This window comes from Spermophilus citellus, assembly GCF_964194105.1.
Source record: "Spermophilus citellus genome assembly, chromosome: 7".
Classification (NCBI taxonomy): Eukaryota; Metazoa; Chordata; class Mammalia; order Rodentia; family Sciuridae; genus Spermophilus; species Spermophilus citellus.
The window spans coordinates 158,721,312-158,737,837 of NC_138188.1; the positions used below are offsets into that span (position 1 = coordinate 158,721,312).

Here is a 16,526-nt window from a genome sequence, read left to right on the forward strand (position 1 = left end):
TTTCGGTGTAAAAGAGTATATACACACTCCCTTTATAGCTATTCATCAACAGCCATTATTTTAAGTTGGTACAAAATACAATTTTTAGCTGGTGGCTCTCTACTAATTACAAAGTAGCCAGCACAGCAAACTTTGGTTTTAATGCCTGGAGAGCACACCCAGCAATATTTAGCCAGGCAGAAGGGGCAGACTGATTAAAAAAAGAAAGCCATAATAGTTTCGATTGTTAAGGCCAAGTGGGCAAATTAAAAATCTGGACACTGAGGGTTAGGAAAGACAGAAACAAGGCAGTGTGCTGGACAAGGATACGGTAATAGCACAGAGGATTAATTTAAGGGGCATTCCGATGGAGAAGGCTGGCTGCGCCCAGAAAGGTGGGGAGGGGCTCGCAGGAGATGGAAAAGCACGGGAGAGCGTGCACAGCTTAAAAAAGTTTTTATGATGGCTCCGTCCGTAATTTCGGAAGGCCGGGGCCGGGTGCTGGCATGATCTGAGCACGGTGGCGGCCGCAGGGGCATCCCAGATCCGGGCGCAGCGTCCGGAATTCCTGAGATGTCTGAAACGCGGAGGCGGCCTCCTCCCCGCCCCCACCGCGGCCTCCGTGGGCATTTTCCGGCGAGGGGGGCACGCGAGCCCTTCCAAGAACAGTTTAAACGCGCGGACGACCGCGGCCGCGCGCCCCCCAGGAGAAAGGCGAGCGCCGCACCGGAAAGCGGTGAGAACCCCCGACCCCGAGCGTGGGGTGGGCTTCCCGGGTCTTCGCCCGCGGCCGCAGCCCCGGCCCCTCCCCCGCCCGGCAGCCGCGCGCCCCTCCCCCCGGCGCGGGCGGGGCTGCGGGCGCGCGACGCGGAAGCGCGGGGCTCGGGGGTGGCGGCGCGGGAGGCCGCGCGCGCTCCCCGGGCCGCAGTCGGCGCGGGCGCGGCGGACGTGGGGCGGGGCGGCCGGGAGGCGGCGGGCGCTCGCGCGCAGACTAGCCGCCGCCTCACCCCCCGTCCCCTTCCCTCCCTCGGCCGTCCGTCCCCCTCCTCTGCCCTCCCCCGAGCGAATCACGCGCCCTCCTCTGACACTCGTAGCGGGCCCGAGCTCCGAATTTATCCTTCACGTGACCTGAGGGGGTTGGGTGGTTGGCTGGGGACAGAGGGGAGAAGGAAAGGAGGGAACGGAATCTGCCGTTACCCGAGCAACAGGCCCCGCCCGCCGGCTTGGGGCCGGGGGGCGGGAGGAGGACGTCAGCACGTCAGCCGGGGTTTTGCGTTTTGATTGACAGTTGCTATAGCGACCGGGTCGGTCGGTCGCCATTTTGTTGGTTGGTTTTTTTTTAAACCCTTTCGCTTCCCGCCCGAATAATAATAAAAAGCCCCATTGGAGTGAGGCGGGGGTGGCGGCGGCAACCGCGGCGGGGGGATCCGGGGAGACTGCTGCCGTCGTTGCTGCCGATCGCGGCCCAGGTCGGGCTGAGGGAGCGGACACCCCGAGCGGGGGGTGCGGGCGCCGCCGCCGCCGCCGCTTCTGCTGCTGCTGTTCCTGCTGCTGCTGTTGGTGCCGCTGCCGCCGCCGGCGAGCGGGCGGGACCGGTGTGAGTGTGCGAGTGTGTGTGAGTGAGCGTGTGCGAGGGCGAGTGTGCGCGTGTGTGTGTGTGTGTGTGCGCGAGTGTCTGTCTGTCTGTGCGGGGACTCGGGGGCGGGCGGTTCGGGCTCTCCTGGCGGAGGAGCCGCTGCCGCCGCCGCCGCCGCCGCCGCCGCTCGGGCCCCGGCGCTTCTCGCTGCGCAGGTTTGGAGCGCGCGCCATTTTGTGAGATTTACAAAATCCTCCTCGGGAAGAAGCCGCCAGGAGCGGCCGCCACTCGGCGCCCGGCCCCGTCGCCGCCGCCCTCAGCGCTGGGCCGGGCCGCGCGGCCCCGCCGCCGGGACTCGGGGCCCGGGGACTGCGGTATTTGCCGGGGAGGGGCTGTCGCCTCCCCGGCCCCGGGCGCCGCTGGAGCCGCGAGCCGGAGAGACGCGGAGCGGGCTGCGGCGCGGCCAGAAGCCGGGAACGCCGGGGGCGGAGAGAGCGGCCGGGGCGGCGCTGGCTGCGGAGGCCGCGGCGGAGCGAGGCGCGGGAGCCCGAGGCTGAGACTCACCGGAGGGAGCGGCGCGAGCGCCCCGCCATCATCCCGGTGAGTGTCCGGCCCAGCCGCGACCCCGCCCGGCCGGCGTCGGCCCCCGGCGGCCTGCAGCCGGGCCCGCGCCGAGCCCGGCCGGGCGGAGGGAGGGACCTGCCATTTTAGGAGGAGGCGCCGCCGGCCCGGGGCCGGCCGCCGGGGGAGGGAGCCCGCAGGCCGGGTCCCGGAGGAGAGGCGGGTGCGAGCGCAGGGAAAGTTGCGGAGGGCGGGAGCGGGGGCCGCGGCCTCCCGGGAGCCGGGGCCTGGGGGCCGGAGAAAGCGCCAGACCTTCACTGGTCGCCCGGGCGGAGGGAGGAGGTTGTCTTCCTCCTCCTCCTCTTCCTCCTCATCCTCTTCCCCCAGCTCCTCCCTCGTCCCTCCTCTCGGTCCCCACCAGTGTGGGAACCGCCGGGGTTCTTCGCAAGGACAATGCACGGGTTAAGAAAGATGGGGCTGGCTGCCGGCAGGCGAGGACGCAGGGCCGGGCTGGGCGCCCGCGAAGGTCGGCTGCTCGGCGGCCCTCGGGGTCCGCGCCGGAGCGAGGGGACGCGGCGTGCTCGGAAGTTGGGCCGGCGGTGCGAGCCTTCCCGGCCCCCGGAGGTGCAGCGCTGACCTGCTTAGAGGCCGGGGGAGCTGGAGGCCGCGAGGGGAGAATTAGGATTGATACCTGTGCATTGCAACAAACTTCACGAGTCTATTTATAGGCACGATCCCACTCCGGCTTCGGAGCCACCAGAGCTGCTGCACATCTCAGCACTTGGCCAAGGCCCCTCCCTAGCCTGAAATAGTTAAAATGGCAAAATTAGTGAGTCAGTGACTTAAACTACTTGTGTGTGCCCTTTCGCCCAATCCTAGATAACACGAATCCTGTAAGATAGGTGCGCACCAATGGTTCTTGTTTTCTGTCCAAATTGTCCGAAAATACCTTATAACATTGTTTTCACACTCAACTTTAAAGATTAGTGGTAGGCACTCTTTTCAGACACACATCATAATCCGCTTAACCTACCAGTTGGAACTGTTACCCATTTTACAGATGAGGAGACTGAGCTTAGAGACGGGCAGTGACTCATCCAAGGTCATATAGCTGGGACTCGTGAGAGCAAGGAGTCTGTAGGCATCCTGGGCTCCTGATAATAGGTTATAACTCATTATAAATAACCTGCAAATTTTGGAGCGATTTGTGTGTGATGACTCAGGGTTCTAATCTAGAGATTGTTTCCACGTATAGTTTTTAGTATGAAGTTAACTTTGGTTGGCAGAAATGGAAAGGTTGTAGTGAGTTCTCTTACTGAAACTTGTCAGGCGCCCCCAGCCCCGGGGAGGGGGAAAAAAAAAAAAACCAAACACCTATGTTGTCAGTTTTTGAGAGGAAAGACTCAAAAAATATTACCTGGTGCATTTTATTCTTCACACTTAATTATAATTCTAGTCATCCTTTGAGTATCATAAGAAAATTTCATGTGAAATTGTTTTTAGTGTTCAAATACTTAATTTCCTCCTGTGGTCCTTTATATCTTACTTGAGAATGTTAGGAATGAAAATATGTAGTATTTTGATTTTGGGGTGTTTTAATAATTCAGTTTTTAGCTTTTGTTTTCTTAAATTTCTCTTATCTTATTCTCTTATTTGAGCTTTAGGGTTATACATAGCAGTTGGACTCATTTATTCTTTAAGAAATAATTTTCAGATTAAATATGAGACTACAACTAAAATTTCATGCTAAGTTTCAAACAAGCATTGGTTAAGAAAAAGTTTACTTACAGTTAAGATTTTTCATGTACACTTCAAGGACCCCACTTTTAGAGGATTTGTTTGGCATAGGCATATGTCCCAATTTGTTTAGACTTCAAACCTTATCAGAAGGTTAGGGACAACTGTTAGTGTCTATACCAAGTTCTCCTAAAACTGGCTATAAAGAGCACATACTTACCTCAGAGAGGTAAGAAATTATTCTAGGAGGAAGGATCATTACGCCTGGTTAAGGTGAAGGCTTACTCCTTTTATGCTGTGTGGGTATTTAAGAGGGATTTCAGATTTGAAGGAATATACTTAAAAGGAATGATAATTTTTGGTAGGGTCAAGAATGAACTGAAGGATCTAGGGAGGTGTTTTTTATTTTTTGGAATTTGAAGTTTAGGTATAAGATTATTGTAGTTTTGTTTTTGCTGTGTTGGGGATTGAACCCACCACTGAGTGCATCTCTAGCCCTAGTTATGAGATTATTTAGTAAGCATTTTAAAGACATCTTGGTGGGACCTATTAGAAAATTAATATAGACAATTACTGTGTGTTAGGAATTAAAAAGTTTAGTCCAGTTTGTAGAGGTGCTGACATTCAAGCAGATGAAGATATTCCATATTGGTATAGTGTCTTACTTGGGAATGTGGATAATAAAAATGGCCCTAGATTAGAGAATTTTTTTTCACTTTGCAGTATTGTGTGAGGTCTGTTACTTAGTTCTGTTTATGGAGAGATATTGTATTTATGACTTAGCGAAATAGGGGTGGAGAGTGGTAAGCGAAACAACGTATTTAGAGACCTTAGGTTTTTATAAAAGTGGTGTGAATACTTGTCTACAAAAGCAAAATTCAAGATAGCTTGTTACAGATATAATATACCATTAACTTGGCATATGTTTTATAACTCTACAGACTAAATGTTAATTTGCATTTAATATTGAATATTACTTAAAAAACTTGGAAATTAGGCTGCCCAGAGTTGTTTTTATGTGCATGTTTATGGTTGAAAGATATCTAGTTATTGGAAGGAAATTTGGATAGCAGTAACTAATCATGAGACAGAAGGAATGATCTTGTGCATGACATTAAAAACAAAACTATAAGAAGATGAAGATTAATTTGTGAAATTTTTGGTATTTGTGATCAGGTGTGTGTCAGTTTGACTTTGCTTTGGCTATAGTTTTCCTCTTACTGCCAAGAGAGTTTTCATATTATATGTGTGCTGCGCCCCCAGCACCTACACACACCCCCCCCAACCCAAGCAATTTTTCTTTTCTCCTACCCCAAGAATAAACTTAACTGTCCAAACCCAGCAAAAACCAAGAACTTCCAGAAAGTCTTTATCAAGTTCTTGATTTCCCAGATTTTATTAGTTTTATAATTTTGTGGTATTCTTGAACAGTAATTTAAACTGTGAGCTAAGACTGTTTTTACTTTCTGTTGAGGAGTGTTTTGGTGGTTTTACTATTGTCTGTTTTCAATTAAAAGTAAAGATATTACTTGAAACTATCAGACATGAAACTTGACACCACACATTTTGCCCTGTCAAAGTTAATTGTGCAACTGGTATGATAGCATTTTATGTATATGGAATGGTTAGGTCTTTAGAAGGACTTCTGACTGTGGGTTATCTTGACCATCAGGCACTTTTTTGAGGCTAGAGAATTTTAGATTAAAAACTTGGGGGGGCTTAAATTTTGTGTTTGATTGCTTGGGAAGAAATCATCAAATTCTTTTAAGTTGCCTAAAATCTCACCTCTATTGCTCCTAACTGAAGAAATGTTTCGAAATCTTGCCTCATGTCAACTCTCTAATGTTAAGCTGGAGTTTAAAGTTTACCATTGGGTGTGTGAAACTGAAACACACACTTATATGACTAAAATAATGAATATAAGGTTCATATTAAGTATTAAAGTCTAGTTTTGTTTAATATAGTGGATACAGGTAACTTTGGTTCCATTTTCTTTTTGAAATAAGAAAACAGTGACTTGGAAATATTCTGTTATATAAATCAGCTAAATATTTTTAAAAAGTTGTTCTTTTGTTTTGAAACCCTTATTCCAGAGTTCTTTAACAAGTTAAAATTCTGTATTAGAGATAATATCTTCCGTGAAACATCTAAAATTATGTGGTTTCTTGTAGACATACTTTTTGCTAATATAGAACCATTTTGGTTTTTTGCTGTTGGTTCTTTCACCAGAGTTATGTTTCTTCTTTTTAGAAAGTGATTTTGAAAATTTATATTACTGTAAGTTTTGACAAGATTTATACATACTTTTTTGTTTGTATGCTTGAGGAACATATGCTTATATCTAACGTACAGTGAATAACAGTTTAAAATCTTGCTGATGAATCATTTTGAATTTTTTCTCCCCATAATTGTATTGCTTAAGTTGACTTTTTTTTTTTGGCTGGGGGCAGGGAGGAGTCCTAGTGAACTGGTTTGACATGGAACAAAACTGATTTTCAATATCAACTCAATAGCATCCCTGTTAATTAGGTAAACCCCCTTTTTTGTGTGGTCATAAAATTTTTATTGAAAAGAGTTGATTTGATTACTAAAAACTTCATGGATGTTTATAGTTTGCGTCTTGCCACATGTGTTTGGACAAAAAGATGCTCAAACTGTGACAGCTATCCCAAATCTTCTTGATCTTTAGATATAGGTAGCAATTGAGGAAGCAGGACACTATGGAGAGACGCCTGTCTGCGAGGTGAGCAGAGATTTCCAGCTAGTCAGATCTGGAGTCTCTACAGGTCTGCTACTCTCTGACAGTGTGACTTTAGGCACAGTGATTTCACTAAGCATATTTCCTCATCTGTGAAGAGAGGTTGATGGTAGTTACCATAGGGTTCTTGTGAACATGTCTTTCTCCCCTTTTCCCTCTCCTCCACTTTTTATTCATACTCATCCTTATGATTTCAGCATAAATACTACTTCAGAGAAGCCTTCCCCAAGCCCCAGTCCAGGTAAGGTTCCTTGGCCATTCATTAATGTTCTAAGCAGGACCTTCTACTTTTCTTTCACATCTGTTATTGCAGATCACTATATAATCAATCAATTATGCTCAAATATAAAATTATTAATTTAATGTTTGTCTCTCCCTCTCCATTAGATTATAAGGTCCATTGGGATAGCAGTGTTTCTTGTCACAGCTGTAACTCCAGTGCCTGTCACATAACAGGTGCAGATAAATGTATATGTTCATGGAAAGAGGAACCTGTGTACCAAATCCTGCCTCAGTACCACTCCTTAGCTGTTCATGGGCAAAACAACTTCTCTATGCCTCATCTGCCCTACTCAGTATTTTCAGGATGTGAAATGAGATAGTTCAATGAGTGTTATTTTTATTTTAAGTGTAAAATGCTGTATAAATAGAAGATGGTTTAGTAGCAATAATCTTGGTAATGGGATTATCCAATAGGAAGCTTTATTTTGATTTAAAGTAAGAATTTATAATAAGAGGATAACTGAGTTGTTAGGGATTACTATTTTTTATAAATTAAACTTTGTATATGCATAAGTTAGAATGCAGATTTAGGACTGTGTTTGAATAAATAACGGCGACTCAAACAAGAAGTTTACTTTTCTCTTATAAAACAACAGTGTGAGTAATATGCCCAGTGGTGCTCAACTGTAATCCCAGTGACCAGGGAGGCTAAGGTGGAAGCTTTCAAGTTCATGGCCACCCTCAGCAACTTAGCAGACCCTGTCTCAAAATTAAAAAAAGTAAAAAGGACTGGGATATGGTTCTGTGGTTAGGTACCCCTGGGTTCAATCTCTAGTACCAAAGAGAAAACAAAAAACCCAACAGTATTAGTAGGCCTGTAAGGTACATTGGTATTTTATGGCTCCATGATATGGGGAACCATGGTTCCATCTTGTTTTCCGTGTTTAAGGAGTTAGCCTTTTGTTTATAGTACAGGGAAACGCTTACCAATCCACAGTCCAAGAATAGGTTATGGAGAAGGCCTATCTCTTCCCTTTAAAGACAAACCTGGAAGTTACATATGTGACTTTTGTTTACATCCTGTTGGGTATGATGTGGCCATATTTAGTCATGTGTCCATATTTAGCTGCAAAGGAAGCTGGAATATGTGGTCTTTGGTAGGGTAATTGGCAGTAGAAAATCTTTTTTACTGAAGAAGGGCAGGATGATGGGAAATTAAACATTGCTTGTCATACTTCCAAATGTTATGGAAGTAACTTTGAGAAATAAGTAAATTTTATTGCATTAACTAGTAAATTTTATTTTCTGAATTTGGTTATTAATCTTTTGAACTGTAGTAAGCAAGTTCAGGTAGATCACCAGTTATGCAATATATATCTCTATAGACAGAATAGAAAGATATGTCTATACTTTTTGAATAAAGGGATTTGGGGCTGAATAGCATATCATCTTACACTTTATTTCCTGAGAGAACATGATTTTTTTTTTTCCCCAGTACTGGGATTGAACTCGGGGGCACTCAACCACTGAGCCACATCCCCAGCCCTGTTTTGTATTTTATTTAGAGACAGGGTCTCACTGAGTTTCTTAGTGACTCATCTTTGCTGAGGCTGGCTTTGAATTAAAAATCCTACTGTTTCAGCCTCCCTAACCGCTGGGATTACAGGTGTGCACCATTGCACCCAGCTAGAACATGATTCTTTTTTTTTTTTTTTAAAGAGAGAGGGGAGAGAGAGAATTTTTAATATTTATTTATTTTTTTAGTTCTCGGCGGACACAACGTCTTTGTTGGTATGTGGTGCTGAGGATCGAACCCAGGCCGCATGCATGCCAGGCGAGTGTGCTACTGCTTGAGCCACATCCCCAGCCCTAGAACATGATTCTTTATAGCTGGGATTATGTCATGGAAGTATTATTTAGAATCTGAGTTTTTGGAGTTAGTCTTAGTAGTCTCCTGGACCATAGTGTATATGTATTTCTGGTATCAGGTAATGCTAGACTAACACCTGAATGTAGTCAAGATTTCAGTAAATGTTGGAGTTACTGTGTATTGTAAGAATGATAGCAGTGATGTTTAAAAATACATTGATTATCTAGAATCTTCCTCTAATTTCCATGAGTTTGAAAAAAGAAGGTTTAGGATACCTTTGAAGTATGTTATTAGATCTAATAGGCACTTGGGAAAGTGAATGATTCTCAAAATTATTTTCTGGAGAACTTGTTAAAGTTGTGGAATTCCCAAGCTCAGATGCTTTTTTTCCCTATAGGTTTGGGATAGTGCTTTGGAATCTGCTTTCTTCATAAGGATCCCAGGTAATCCTGACGCAGAGGAACATTTTGAGAAACATTGATGCACTTCATTTCTTTCATATTATAGGATGAAATGGATGTAAACAAGCTAATTGACTAACCAATGTATTAGAATAAGTAGGCCTGGGACTAGCTGTTTTTTTTTCTTCTTTCTACAAAAGGAATAGAGTACAAGGAATATAAAGTGCATTGGGGTCTTTATAAGGGTAGCTGTTTTTCTAAAATCTGTTGCTTTTTATGATGTAATTCCTAGTGAATGGTTGGCTCACTTAATTGTTCTTTTAGTCCTATAGAAAAATAGCCTGAGTCAGTCAAATGAATATTTAAAGGTAAGAAATTGAAGGTTTTAAATAAGGTATTGTTAGTGTTAGCACTATAGTGGGCAGCATTACAAGGTAGATGGATAGGTAGGTACTTGGCATGATTAGAAGGAACAAAGGCAAGTCTTGTCCCCAAATTATTACTTTCCTTTTTATCTGGTTGCTTGCAGTTTTCATTGTTGGAAAATCATTCCATTAAATTAAAGTAAGAGCTGAATTCCCTAAAGTGGAAATATTTCCAGAGGAATATTCTTTACCTCTTATAGGTTAACATTTTTATCAGTAAAAATCAGGGATTAGTACCTGCACTAAGAACTTTTGGGAGAGTGGGAGAGAAGAGTGAGGCACATGTGTCCTTTCCTGAAGAATGAAGGGTATGAATAAGAATGTTCAACTTTTGGAATAGTCATGAGAATGTTCACCTGAGGCTTTTCTGGTGGCCCAAACTGGTAACATTAGCCTACCTTACCATGTTTCCTATCACTGAGTTAGTGAAGGCACTAAAGACAATTCTTTCAAGAACCCACCGGGCTTTGATTAATATTGTACAAATGTGAGTGCCCCATTTTTCAGCATCTTCTTGCTTATTTAGGACTTCTATTTGATCAGTCTTACAACATATTAAACATAAAATATCAAGGTACAGTTCTGATCACCTACAAAATAGTTTTTTTTTATATTTATTTTTTAGGTGTAGATGGACACAACACAATGCCTTTATTTTTATGTGGTGCTGAGGATCGAACCCGGGTTCTGCCCGTGCTAGGCAAGCGCTGTACTGCTGGGCCACAATCCCAGCCCCCAAAACAATAGTTTTTAAAGATCAGTAAGTAATATATACTCACAGCTTTTATTTTTATTTTTTAAAAGAATCTCTATGGAATGATATCAGATTATCCTCCTTTCATTCTCCATAGGTAATGACTGTTAACAGGTTTTCCTACTAGAAATGTTCTGTGCATATGCATGTGTAATTATATGTATAATATACTTTATATATATATATATATATTTTTTTTTTTTTTTTTGAGTTCCAAAACTGGCTTGAGGCCACTTTGTTTTTAAGCACGTAGATTTGAGAGAGAGAGTGTTAGTTTATGTGTTTATGTACACAGTATCTATGCACTTAAGACCAAAAGCATAAGAAGTATACAGTTTTGCAACTAATTACTTGATCTATCTTAGATATATTCCCTTATTAGCTGACAGAGCTTCCTTGTTGTTTTTAATGGTTGGGAAGTCTTTTCTCTTATTGGATGTACCTTATTTTATTTAGGCTCCATTAAAGGGTATTTAAGTTTCCATACTTTTCTTCTTTTAAATGAAGCTGCAGTGTACTTTTTTGTACATATAATTGTAATTGTGACCTGTGACTATCAGCTGTGGGGTATATATTTATCAGGGAAACTGTGCACCTATGCCCATTTGAATATGTATTGCCAAACTGTTTTCCAAAAGATAGCCCCAATTTGTACTTTCACCACCAGTATCTGAGAGTGCAGCTTGCTCATTCTGACCAAAACAGGTATTCTCAATGTTTTATATCATTGTCATTTTGATAGCTGAATAATGTCTAATTGTTTGGATTTGGGTTTCTTTAATTCTGACTGATATTGAACACCTTAGATTGTATCATTAGTTTTTTGTTTTAAATAACAAAATACTCATTCTTTTTTTTTTTTTTTTTTTTAAATATGGTTTTAGTTGTAGATCGTCACAGTGTCTTTATTTTTACGTTGTGCTGAGGATTGAACCCAGGACCTCACGCATGCAAGGCAAGTGCTCTACCACTGAGCTACAATCCCATCCCTCATTCTTTTTTTAAAAAATATTTATTTATTTTTTTAAATTGTAGTTGGGCACAATACCTTTATTTCATTTATTTATTTTTATGTGGTGCTGAGGATCGAACCCAGGGTCTTGCACGTGCAAGGCGAGTACTCTACTGCTGAGCCACAACCCTAGCTCCACAAAATACTCATTCTTTGTCAAATATATAGTTAAAATATTTTCTGGTTTTCCTTTATTCTGTTGAATGAAAAACTGATGTCTTGATAAGTTGTTAGTGCCTTCAGGAAAGGGGACTCTTGTTCCTGTTGCAATTGAATAAATGGTTGCGTGTGCTGTATAAGATAAGTGAAATGGTGGTAGCTTTTGACTACAAGTGAGTGAGATTTGGGTACCTCTGATAAATGTGTGCTTACAGGGAAAATGAACACAGGCAAGACCATGGCTGCTAATAGATAGAGGTGTTGACATATGAAGAACTAGAGCACAAGGTGGTAAGTCAGTTCTGGGAATTTGAGCATGGTTGTGAAGGAGTTGTGTGTGTGTCTTTTTTTTTTTTTTTTGAACCTGGGATTGAATCTAGGGGTGCTGAGCACATCCCCAATCCCTTTTATATTTTATTTAGAGACAGGGTATTGTTGAGTTGCCTAGGGCCTTGCTACATTGCTGAGGCTGGCTTTTGCCTCAGCCTCATGAACTGCTGGGATTACAGGCCTGCACCACAGCGCCTGGTGGGACTAGATCTTGAAGAGCTTTTTATGGTAGAACCTGTGGACTTGACAGTCCATGGGGGAGGTAATGTGGGCAAGCTGTGTTGGTGGGGGACATAAAGAGTGACTTCAGAGAGTGACAGAATGTGCCTGGGGCATGAGGAGGGTTGTGTACTCATAAAGGGATAAGGGACAGTTGTAGTGGAAAATGAGAATGAAAGTTTCTCTGCAGGGGCCTGATGACAAAACAGTGGATTAGAAGAGGTGACACTAAGAAGGGAGGTTCAGAAGATGTAGAGGCACAGGGAATAACAAGTGGTAAAAAGATAAATAGGAATGCCTTCAAAATTCTTAATTATATTTTAATTTTCATCAGAAAAAAATGAATATTTCTGGGTTTAAACAGCAACGTAGCCAAGTTTCTGGAGGTGGAAAGGAAGGAATTAAGCTGGTGCATGCTTGTAGGCCAGCTACTTGGGAGACTGAGGCTGGAGGATTGCTTGATCCTGTTTGAGACCGCCTGGACAGTAGCAAACCCCTTCATTTTAAGAAAGAGAGAACTGAGCATTTGTGGTAGGATATTAAAAGGTCCTATCTAGATGTGGTGAGACACACCTGCAATCCCAGCGACTTGGAAGGCTGAGGCAGGAGGAACCCAAGTTCAAGGCCAGCCTCAGCAATTTAATGAGACCCTGTCTCAAAACAAAAAATAAAAAGGGCTGGGGATATAACTCTGTGGTAAAGCATCCTTGGCTGAAATCCCCAGTACCAAATAGTCAACAATAACAAAAACCAAACCCAAAACAAAACAAAACAAAAAAAATCCTAAAAGGTCCCAGAAGTGGGACAGTTGAGAATATTTCCTGCTGAGGACCTGAAGGAACCTATAAAGAACCAAAGACAGAATTTTTATTGTAGTTCAGGCCTTCCATTAGAAACAGTTAGAAACAATTTGCAGCACCATTAAGGATGAGCTGAAAAGTGGGCAGTGGGAGAAGGCAATGTTCAAAGCTATGAATCTGGAAAGGAAAAAATTGTATCATAATTTATGGTTTGGAAAATGTAGAGTAGCCAAGCATGTGAGCATGTAATTTATTCTGAATATCTTCGTATTTTCCTGAAAGACATATTTTGTTTATTTTTTACCTTACTTTTCATCTTATGGGGTGATAGAACTATTGTTGAGCACCTACTAACGTGAGGCTTGGGAATCAGTTCTAAAATAAAAGTTACCACGGTCTTTATGATCATGGGAGTTGTGTTCTGGTGGGTGAATATTTAATATCTCCTGTGTAGGCTTAAGGACCCAGTCTAGAGTAGACAATTAAATTCTCATTAAAGGGAACACAGAGTCTATGAAATTGGATAATTTTTGATGTTACTTTTTGAAAGTCAAAAAATGTTTGTCTTATTTTAGAGTTCTTTTGATAGTTAATTTTGAGTTAAAAGCTTATTTGGAAATAAATAGGACTCTAGTTCTTTAGACAAATACTGTCTTTAAAAATTTGTTCTGATTTGATTATTTTCCCTTGAAAAGAACAAGTTTCATCACAGTGTTGATTTTTTACTTTACCTTTACATCAAGTACATTCATTATTGGTAGACATTACTTTTGTATTATAAAATATTATTTTGAAAAGTTTTTTAAAACAGCATTTCTAAGAAAACCAACAGAATCTCATTGAGTACTTTATAATACATTTTTATTTTTTTCCATTTTCTTATAACGGTTCTGTAGTACAGTTCACAACATTGTAAATCTAGGTAAATTTACCTAGGAATTGGCCTGAAGGCCTACAGTTACTCAGCAGTATTAGAGTCGGCTGTGCAGGAGGAAGAAATTGAAGGCAGGAGTTTAGGATTCATGGCAGTTTGGAAAAGGACTGCTTGCTGCATAAGACAAAGAAATAGACCTGTGAAGGATATGGGCATATAGGGAAGGATTGAATGAACAAAATTGGAAGAAGGATATGAGTTACTAGATGAGCAAGAATTCTCTGTTCTTAAGGCAAAACAAAAAACAAAACAACTCTTTAATGATTGATTATGACTTTCAGGGTAAAGACCAAACTAGGCGTAGAAGGTATGAAGCCTCCTGCCTCAATGATCTGGCCTTTACAGTCTCATCTGGCAGGTCTCAGGGTCATATGAATGGACTGGTTCCCTGTTTTTGCATGTGCTACTTCGTTGGTCTGGAATCATCACCTCTTTTGGTCAACTGCTTCTCTCCTTCCACTTCAGCTTAGATGTCTTTGTCCGAGAAGGTTATCCAGCCTTCCTGAGTCAACTCTTAGTTTTTAAAATTTTATGACTCATTGTTCTCTTGCCTCTTAATGCTTATTAGTTAGTAATCTTTTAAGTGCTTATTTGATTAATCTTCTGCAGAAATGAGGGAGCAGTGATCTTTTGCTCTCTTTTGCAGTTTCAGGGGTTGCCAGAGTGCTTGACTTATAGTAAACCCTAAATAATCACTTGTTGGATGAATTGGTGAACTCTCTGTTTTGATCTTTATTATTGGTCTCACAGACTGAAGGACTTCAGCAGGGGAACATCTGCATTTGGATAAGAGCTGAATAGGGAATATGGGAGCCTTGAGGAAAAAGGAAAAGGTAAGACTTTTTAAAGACAGAATTAGAAAGCTCTGTGTAGTTTCGTAGAAAGGGAAAATTATTGTGGATTAACATATATGAATGTCTACATTACATTGAGAGCTAGCTGTTGTGAATGTGAAGTGGAAAGATTGTGCCATCTATATTAAAGGAGTACATCATTTTACTAGTTTATTGAAATTGGTACAGGTCTTAGTAGTCATTTGGAGTAGTTTTAAATTGTGGCAAGGGATCAGCTTGGATATCGTACTCTTCATTCTTAGCCAACACATCGAAGGTCATTCAGCGAGTAGATCTGAAATGTAGATCCAGCATTTGCAGTAGCTCTCAGTTGCATATTTAGAATAAGCTCTAGCTTTAATTTCATTTAAAAAGTGACAAAAGGGCTGGGGTTGTTGTTCAGTGGTAGAGCACTTGCCTGGCCTGTGTGAGGCACTGGGTTCGATTCTCAGCACCACATATAAATAAATGAATAAAATAAAGGTCCATCATGGCCTGGGGTGGTGGCTCAGCAGTAGAGCATTCGCCTCACCCGTGTGAGACCCTGGGTTCAATTCTCAGTACCACAAAAAATAAATAAGTGAAATAAAGGTATTGTGTTCAGCTACAACTAAAAAAATAAATATTAAAAAAAATGAAGGTCCATCAGCAACTAAAAAGTGTGTGTGTGTGTGTGTGTGTGTGTGTGTGTGTATGTGTGTGTGTGTGTGTGTGTGTGAGAGAGAGAGAGAGAGAGAGAAGTTTAAAAAGTAGTGTGGATGTTTTTTGCTTTTACTTCCAAGTTCAGATGACAGAGCAAGAATGAGGGAGTTTATTCTAGAGACAGGTTTTCAGAAGAATGAATTCTGCCACTGGAGTTAGAAAATTATTGAAGCTGTTGATCTTGTCAGGTGAATGAGCTTTTTAAAAGCATGTAAGGGATTTGTTTCAATGTAGTTTCATAATTTTCTTAGCGACTAGTTTCTGTAATATTTGGAAATACTATACTATGTTCTGTATTTGGAAAAGCAAATATTCAGATAATTTGTTGAAGATCTCCCCTCTGTGGCCTGGCCCCATACTAGGCCTTTGGGACATAGCAATCAGGTGGATGTACATAGTCCTTGCCATCCATAAGCTTTCAGTATAGTCAGAGCTTGCTGGAGAGAAATATAAGGAGGACATGGCTTGTGGCGTAGATATGGTTCATTAATTAATTTATCCATTTTGGAACTTAGTTTTGTTGGCAACATTTTAGACTACTATAACCTACTTGTTGATTTATCTCTGGCACCTTGGAGAATGGAGAATGGGGATAACATTTGCAGTATCAAGGTAAAATAAAAACTTGGTTGTTCAGTTTGTTGGTAGTTTTATTTTTTTTAAATGTGTTCATGTAAATCTGAGTTTCTCTTTAAAAATAAGCCAGTATTTAGTAATACTAACAGTAGCTTCTGTTAATCAGTTATCTGCTATAGGCCAGCACTGCATATATTCATTATGGGTTATTTTTATATTCTAAATAACTTTACAAGTTGATATTATTTGTGTTTCAATATGCCAGAAAACTTAAGATTCAGGGAAGTATATTTGCTTTATGTTAATCAAAGTAGGTTGCATATTCTGCCTCTAGGAAATAAAAAGCCCAGTGAACAATTAATTGTCTGCAGTTAAAACATTTAAAGAGAAAAGAAAGAGAAGCTAAGCTTCTGTAACCCATCAGTTGAAGAACTAGATTATTTTGACATGTTGGGATTGATGCCTTGTGCTACTTGTTGATTGGTCTTTTGGATGATATACAAAAATAACATTTTTCTGGATTTGGAGAATAATTTAGGAGTCTTGGTGGGGGGTAGAGATCTTCCATTATGGAAGTCAGTTGCTCACTTTATCTTCCTGTTAGGATGTCATCATGTGACCTGTGGTCTTCTCTCTTACCTGTGTCTTCCAACCTCAGACGAAGGTGATTTGTAGAAG

The 16,526-nt window shown here is 41.9% G+C and overlaps 1 protein-coding gene across 6 annotated transcripts in view; it reads left to right on the plus strand.

Annotated features, from left to right (window-relative positions):
- The window catches only part of DYRK1A (dual specificity tyrosine phosphorylation regulated kinase 1A), a 150,325-nt gene that overhangs the window by 10,230 nt on the left and 123,569 nt on the right, over nucleotides 1-16,526 (plus strand). For 2 of the 6 annotated variants that reach the window (XM_081300656.1, XM_081300660.1), the window contains exon 1: nucleotides 2,015-2,155. The exons of 2 other annotated variants lie outside the window; for them this stretch is intronic. The gene's annotated coding sequence lies outside the window, so the exon portion shown is untranslated. Of the gene's footprint in view, nucleotides 1-371; nucleotides 716-2,014; nucleotides 2,156-16,526 lie in introns of those variants that run through there. 2 more of the 6 variants (XM_081300657.1, XM_081300661.1) reach the window with 2 other exon arrangements.